The 8659-nt window shown below is 42.1% G+C and overlaps 1 non-coding gene across 1 annotated transcript; it reads right to left on the reverse strand.

Annotated features, from left to right (window-relative positions):
- Positions 1-5311: 5311 nt before the first annotated feature.
- LOC127109513 (small nucleolar RNA R71) lies at positions 5312-5418 on the reverse strand. The gene has a single exon (XR_007796790.1). It is a non-coding gene; the product is annotated as a small nucleolar RNA R71 (small nucleolar RNA).
- Positions 5419-8659: the final 3241 nt, after the last annotated feature.

Consider the following 8659-nt stretch of genomic DNA (forward strand, 5'->3'; position numbering starts at 1 on the left):
AGAACACTGGGGAGATCACATTGACCTCAGGCTCATTTTCATCAACATTCCTGTTTTGAAGGATCTCAATGACTCCTTCGTCCATCATTTCCTGAAGATCTTTGCGCACCTGGCAACAACCCAATCGGTTAACAGAGCAGACTCAGCATCTATCATGGTCATGCTCATAATGACTGTAGTCACACAACAAACGATGCATCTCGACCAGAGACTGTCGGATATGAATGACATACTTGACCTTGTATTTTCCAGGGCAACCCTGGACCATGTTGACAGATTTCCCATGTTCGGGCAATGGGTTCTTCTTCACACTAGGGCCTACGTCCTCAAAACATAAAATACCACACCTCACAAGGTCTTGAACCTTGGTCTTCAAAGGGTAACAATTCTCCACGTCGTGGCCGGGAGCACCAGAATGGTAAACACAATGTAACTCAGGCTTATACCATCACTGGGGGTTAGCAGGTATAGCCGATGGGTCTCTCGGAGTAATCAGCTTCCTTTCTATCAAAGAGGGATATAACTCTGCGTACGTCATAGGAATAGGATCGAAGGTGACCCTTTTCCTCTCGTAACTTGCGCTAGTTTGATTACTGTTGCAAGGCTGGTAGGCCTGCTGCTGCGGTCGGTGCTGTTGTTGCTGATATTGCGGATGTGGTTGCTGATTGTTACTATGTTGCGGATACTGTTGATTGTCTCTGAAAACAGGTGCTATATGAGCCACCTGATGCTGGTTACTGGCGAGACGTACAGTCTTCCTCCTCACAGAGGGTCTTCTTGGTTTCTCATGGGAGATCACAACATGTGCCTCTCCATCTTTCTTCTTTGCAAACGCCCCATAACGTTTGGCAGAAGAGCCTTCTTCTCTGGTTAACCGTCCTTCACGGACCCCTTCTTCTAGACGCATCCCCATATTCACCATCTCGGTGAAGTCAGAAGGAGCGCTAGCAATCATCTGCTCATAATAAAAAGAACTTAAAGTCTTCAAAAAGATCTTAGTCATCTCTTTCTCTTCTAGCGGAGGCACGATCTGTGCTGCCACCTCTCGCCACCTCTGGGCGTACTCCTTAAATGTTTCTTTATCCTTCTGGGACATGGCTCTCAATTGATCTCTATCGGGAGCCATATCCACATTGTACTTGTATTGCTTGACGAAGGCTTCTCCGAGATCATTGAAGGATCGGATGTTCGCGCTGTCTAAACCCATGTACCAACGCAAAGCGGCACCGGACAGACTGTCCTGAAAGTAGTGGATGAGTAGTTGGTCATTATCGGTTTGAGTCGACATCTTCCTGGCATACATGACCAGGTGGCTGAGAGGACAAGTATTTCCTTTGTACTTTTCAAAATCAGGGACCTTGAATTTCACAGGGATCTTCACATTTGGAACCAAGCAGAGTTCGGCAGCAGACTTGCCGAAAAGATCCTTCCCTTTGAGAGTTTTCAATTCCTTGCGAAGCTCAAGAAATTGATCGTTCATAGCATCCATCTTCTCATAAACATCTGGACCCTCAGACGGCTCAGAATGATAGATGGTGTCGTCTACCCTAGGCAAAGTATGCATGATAGAAGGAGGAACGGCAAGGACCGGGCTAGATGCCGGCAGAGAAGCAAAGGTAGGAACAGGACCCTCAGGCTTGAAATTGGGAGGCATCCCCCACGGGAACCCAGTTGGCATGGCTGTTGGAACAAAGTGTGCACTGGCAGCAGGCACAGTAGAGGAGACAATCTCGGAGATAACTGTCCTCTGGGGAGGAGTTGAAGGTTTCGGAGAAGACTGGCTCTGGGCAGCCATGAGTGACTCCATTAGGGCAGTCAATCTGGCCACTTCCTCTTTCAGCTCGCGGTTCTCTTGCTCTAAGTGATCCATCAGTCTTGAAATGTTGGCTCTAGTGTAGTACCGGTGAGTCAGCTTGTCTTCAAAATAAATGAAGGACACAGAGTTAGACCACAGGGCAAGGGACCGGAAACAAAACCTGCTTATGCATATGATGCATGCAATGCTTGTGCATATGATTTGTTTTTTTATTTCAAAGGAACTTTAGAGTTTTATTTGCAAATTCTGGAAATATTAAGCATTTTATCACATATGGAAATATCTCATCAAATAATATCAGGGAAAAGAAGTGCAGCATCGTCAATCATGTACAAGAGAAAAGGAAAATAATCATCCTATGGATCCCTAGAAACAATCATCTAAAGCTCGGGACACAGGAAGATAAGATGCGCGAAGCCTCTTCACCTCCCTCTCGTAAGCTGCCTCCATATCGGCCTTCTCTTTGGCGAGTCGATCATACTTCCTCTTCCAGAACTTAGAAGACTGAGGAAGTAGATAAGTCCATACATCATCAGGGTCATCAATAACCTGATGCTCAAGAAACTCAATCAACGCATCCTTCTCCTTAATCTGCTGAAGCAACTCTTCTCGTTCACGGATCCAGGCACGTGAACAGTCTTCGTCTCTCAACTCCTCTACTCCTTGATTAGGGAGGGTTGAAGGCCCAGCCATAATCATAGGTGTAAGTCTCGGATACTCGTAAGGCATGAGATACTCAGACGCCCTCTTCCTAACCCAAACAGTGTAAGGCTCCAAAGCGATGCAATTCTTAGGACCCAACTCTTTCCTTCCTTTCCTATGAATCTTGCGCCAAGCGCGAACCATCCTAGCTTTCAAGCCTTGGGGATCTTTACCATCCTGAAAGAATACACCCTCTAACAGAATGTTATTGGGTTTATCCTTTAAGGGGAACCCAAGCTGCCGACGTGCCAAAACAGGATTGTAGTTAATCCCACCACACGTACCAAGAAGAGGTACATTGGAGAATTCACCACAAGAGTCAATAATCTGCACACCATCATACACATGGTTATACCAAGAGATATCATCATTAGTGAGAGACATAAGTCTCGTGGACCACCGTAGACATTCCTTGTTCTCCTTGAAAGCGACCGTCTGAGGTAAGTGAGAAATAAACCACTTATACAACAGAGGCAAACAACACACAATGGCGCCACCACCCTTTGCATTCCTCATATGCAAAGAGAAGTAGGTATCGTCCAACAGAGTCGGAACGGGATTAAGAGTAGAGAAAATCCTAATAGCGTTCACATCCACAAACTTGTCGATGTTGGGGAATAACACTAGCCCATAGATGAGAAGTACAAATATGGCCTCAAAGGCGTCGTCACTCATGGCCTTTGATCACACTAAAATTCACCGTATTTCTGACTCCGATTTCGCATGCATTCTTAGCTTTTATTGTCGTTTTGCTTTGTTATTTCTTTGTTTTCTTATGTTTTCAGGTTTTTATAATAATCGGAGCTTGAATCGGGAAAAGGAGCGAAAAAGGAGTGAAAAACGGGCGAAAACCTAGAAATTCAGCGTTTTGCACTTACGGCACCCACCGTGGCGGGCGCCATGGGGTTAGCCATGACGTGGCCACGTCTCAAGACCACTCCTCAACCGTCAAGACCCACGATCCCCACTCCATCATCCCCTGTAGGGACCATGGCGGGCGCCATAGGCCTGTGGCGGGCGCCACAAGGCCAAAATCAGTAACCTCCACTTTTTAGTGGAGGGGCGTCCCTGTCATTTCATGCTTTCAGTTTTTACTATAAATAGGACCTTAGATTTTCGTTTTTCTTCATCCAGAATTAGAATTCTCTAGGCATATATCAGTTATAAAGCAGTTGCCATTCCACATCGGGGTGCCTCTGCAATCGAGTGATCGAGTCTGTAATCTGTCTGTGGTTCGAGTTTTGGAGCACTCTGGAGGAAGTTAATCCTGCCGCCATTTTAATTCAAGTTCGTATTTTACTTTTGTTTATTTCCTGCACTCGCACATTTACGTTGTTTATTTCCTGCACTCGCACATTTACGTTGTTTATTTCCTGCACTCGCACATTTACGTTGTTTATTTCCTGCACTCGCACATTTACGTTGTTTATTTCCTGCACTCGCACTTTACTTTGTTTATTATCCGCACTCGCTTTAAATTACTTTTATGAAAAACTATAAAAAGAATATTTACTTTATCATGTCTAACTAATTCCATAAAGGTTAGAATGTGAGGATCGTAATTAAACCAGTAATCAGTATAATTGTTCGTGGAAACACCTAAGGGCTATTTTATCTTTCAATTCAAGTAATTGTTTTTAACTATTTCAAAAACAGCCAAAAGCGCTTTGTCTAGTTTATTAGGAGATTTTAGATTAAAAAGAAAAGAGATTTTAAAACGATTTTCGGACGCGTTAGGAAGTTTAAACTCTGGTTCGTAAGAACCTCTTTTTGCTAAGAAGTCCAGGTTAAAATACTTTTCAACTTAGTTAAGATACTATATTTCTTAAAAATAGGTTTACTACTCTAACGCAGTACGCACCTTTTTATCCGTGACAATAGGAGGGGTTGATTAGAGAGTACAACTCGGTTCTGAATACGCGAAAGCGACAGTTCCTGTTAAATTAGTTCTTTTCAAAGGAGAAAACATTGCCCATAAGTAGTTCCACTAACAAGTACTGGATTATCATTGATTGCGTGAATTACATTCGAGCCTGTCTTTATTTATTTAAAATTATAATTTTATTTACCATTGCACCCTTATTAAAACCCTTAAAAATAGTTGCCTTAGATACACACCATAACAACAGGTTTGATAGATTGACACTTGGTCTCTGTGGATTCGATAATCTTTTATATTACTTTGACGTGATTCGTACACTTGCGAAAAACACGCATCAAGTTTTTGGCGCCGTTGCCGGGGACCAATTTCGTCAAATTTCATTACCCTGTAGTTATACCGTTTAGACTAAGGTTGTTACCCACCGGTCAATGCGAAAGACTCGCAGTGCCGGAAGTTTAGTAGACCCTCTAGCTGAACCTGAACGTTACGCTCGCGCACGTTTATTTTTCCATAGGAATAGGATAGCTATGGCCGAAGAACAAAACCGAAGACCTCTTAAGGACTTCGCCCAACCATCAAACGAGGAACCTAGTTCCAGTATAGTAAACCCCGTTATCCCAGCCAATAATTTTGAACTTAAACCATCCCTGCTGCAATTAGTGCAACAGAGACAATTCTCAGGTCTCGCTACTGATAACCCAAACCAACATTTAAAAAACTTTCTTCAGTTAGCAGACACCTTTAAAACCAATGGAGCTTCTCCTGAGGCGATACGCTTAAGATTATTTCCCTTTTCCCTCAGAGATAAAGCTCTATCATGGTTAGATTCCCTTCCACCCAATTCAATAACAACTTGGGATGACCTTAGGAAAGTTTTTCTTGCTAGATATTTTCCCCCAAGTAAGACCGCTCTTCTTCGAAACCTTATAACTAGATTTACCCAACTCCAAGGAGAGTCGTTGTTCGAAGCCTGGGAGAGATATAAAGAACTATTAAGAGCATGCCCACACCATGGCTTAGAGAATTGGCTAATCATCCAAACCTTCTATAATGGACTTCATTATAACACTAAGATGACCATCGACGCTGCCGCTGGTGGCGCACTGATGAATAAACCTTACCCTGAAGCTAGTGCCCTTATCGAGGATATGGCCCAAAACCATCAATCATGGGGAGTAGAACGAGCGACAGTGGAAAAGAAGGAAGCCCAAGGAGGAATACATGAGCTAAGCTCTATAGACATGATGCAGGCTAAAATGGACGCGTTGGCCCTTAGAGTCGAACATATGTGTACAACTCCGAATACTGTAGCCGCAGTTTCGCCGAATTGTGAGATATGTGGAACGCAAGGACACCAATCCGCCAAATGCAATCTGTTAAATGAAACCAACACTGAGCAAGTGAACTATACCCAAGGGAACCCATTTTCTAACACATATAACCCTGGATGGAGGAATCACCCAAACTTCTCCTACAAAAATAATAACCCTATTCAAAATACCGCACCTCCGAGACAACAAGGTTACCAAGCCCCTAGAACAAATCAACCTATGCAACCTGTACCGCCAAACCCGAGCTTTGAAGAAATTGTAAAAGATTTCATCGTTGCTCAAAAACAGAAAAACAAAGAGTTCATGAACCAAAGCGTCCATGTTAACGAACTAATTACCCAGTTAGGAACCAAGGTTGATCAAATCATTACTCATAATAAGATGCTTGAAACCCAGATCTCTCAGGTAGCGTTAAACCAAGCCCCACAGACTACCCCTGGAGGACAGTTCCCTGGACAACCTCAACAAAACCCGAAAGGGCAAGCTAATGCCATTACTCTACGAAGTGGAACCGCTTATAAGGAGCCTTTAAACCCTAGATTAAGTGAGCCTGAAACTTCTGAGAGGAGTGAGGAAAAGGAACCAGAGAAGCCTGAAACCCCGGAAAGTCAAGAAAAAGGAGAAGAACCTAAAAATAAAACCTATGTACCACCACCGCCATACAAACCACCAATACCATACCCTCAAAGATTAAAGAAAACCCAAATCGATAATCAATATCAAAAATTCGTTAAGGTTATAGAAAAACTTCACGTAGAAATCCCCTTTACAGAAGCCATCACCCAAATACCTTCTTATGCTAAGTTTCTCAAAGACATACTTACGAATAAACGTAGACTTGAAGATCCGAAACCCGTGGAATGTAATTCTATTTCCGAAGATAGGTTAGCAAAGAAAGATAAAGATCCCGGAAATTTTTCCATTCCTTGTATTTTAGGGAATCATGTCATCGAAAAAGCTTTTCTAGACTTAGGAGCTAGTGTGAGCTTAATGCCTTTAGCAGTTTGTGAGAGATTAAACTTAGGAGAATTACAACCTACTAAGATGTCGCTTCAATTAGCCGATAGATCCGTTAAATACCCTATAGGCATACTTGAAGACGTCCCTGTTAGGGTGGGTCAGTTGTTTATACCTACTGATTTTGTTGTCATGGACATTAAAGAAGATGACGACATACCAATCCTCCTAGGTAGACCGTTCTTATCGACTGCTGGAGCCGTAATAGATGTTAAAAAAGGAAAACTAACTTTTGAGGTAGGTGAGGAGAAGATAGAATTTATATTGTCAAAATTTCTTATGGCACCTGTGATAGGAGATTCTTGTTATGCCTTAGATATCATCGAAGAATGCATTAGGGAATTAGAACAAGAAGAAGAAAATAAATCTATAAAATTGCCATCAACCCTTATTTTGGAAGATGACAATTATAAAACACCCTACATTGATGATAACCTTCACGAATGTTTATCTCTTACCCCAGATCCTATGCCTTGCCCTATGAAACCGACCGTAAAACTTAAGGAACTGCCTAAAAACCTGAGATATGAATTTCTGGATGAAGATATGAATCGTCCAGTTATAGTCAGTGCTACCTTAAACCAAAAAGAAACCGATCAATTATTAGAAGTTTTACGTAGGTACCCCTCAGCCTTAGGATATAAGATCTCTGATCTAAAAGGAATAAGCCCATCCGTATGCATGCATCGGATTTTGCTTGAAGAAGATTCAAAACCTTCCAGAGAACACCAACGTAGAATAAATCCTATAATGAGTGCGGTAGTTAAGACTGAAGTTCTTAAGTTACTAGAGGCAGGTATAATATATCAGATCTCGGACAGTAAATGGGTGAGTCCCGTGCATGTAGTACCCAAAAAGGGAGGCATCACAGTCGTGCAAAACGAGAAGGGCGAACCTGTAGCAAAAAGAACCGATGGAGGTTGGCGTATGTGCATAGATTATAGAAAATTAAATAAAGCAACTAGGAAGGACCATTTCCCATTACCATTCATAGATCAAATGTTGGAGCGCCTAGCCCGACACTCTTACTTTTGTTATTTAGATGGATATTCAGGATTCTTCCAAATACATATTCACCCCGAAGATCAAGAAAAAACTACCTTTACATGCCCAGTTGGAACTTTTGCCTATAGAAGAATGCCTTTTGGACTTTGTAATGCTCCTGCAACTTTCCAACGCTGCATGATGTCTATCTTTGCTGATTATTTAGATGGAATTATGGAAGTATTTATGGACGATTTCTCAGTTTGTGGATCAGATTTCAAAAATTGTCTTGTCAACCTTGAGAAAATCCTGGAGAGATGTATGGAGGTAAACCTTGTGCTAAATTGGGAAAAATGTCATTTCATGGTCACCGAAGGGATTGTTTTAGGACATATAGTTTCCGAAAAAGGTATAGAGGTAGATAAAGCAAAAATAGAAGTCATAGAGAATCTAAAACCGCCGAAGACTATCAGGGAGATAAGAAGTTTTCTTGGACATGCCGGATTTTACCGACGTTTCATCAAAGATTTCTCCAAAATAACAAAGCCCTTAACTGGTCTTTTAATGAAAGATGCTGAATTTATCTTCGATGAAAAATGTACTGAAGCATTTAATCTTCTGAAGGAAGCTCTGACTTCAGCACCTATAATGAAACCCCCTGATTGGTCAGAACCGTTTGAGATAATGTGTGACGCCAGTGATTACGCTGTTGGAGCCGTTCTAGGTCAGAGAAAAGATAAGAAGTTACATGTGATTTATTATGCCAGTAGAACCCTAGACGCTGCACAGCTCAATTACGCAACAACCGAAAAAGAGCTCCTAGCTGTAGTTTTTGCAATAGACAAATTTAGATCTTATATAGTAGGAGCCAAGATTATAGTTTATACCGACCATGCTGCCATTCGTTACTTACTAAGCAAAAAGGAT

This window comes from Lathyrus oleraceus, chromosome 7 (assembly GCF_024323335.1).
Source record: "Lathyrus oleraceus cultivar Zhongwan6 chromosome 7, CAAS_Psat_ZW6_1.0, whole genome shotgun sequence".
NCBI classification, from domain to species: Eukaryota; Viridiplantae; Streptophyta; class Magnoliopsida; order Fabales; family Fabaceae; genus Lathyrus; species Lathyrus oleraceus.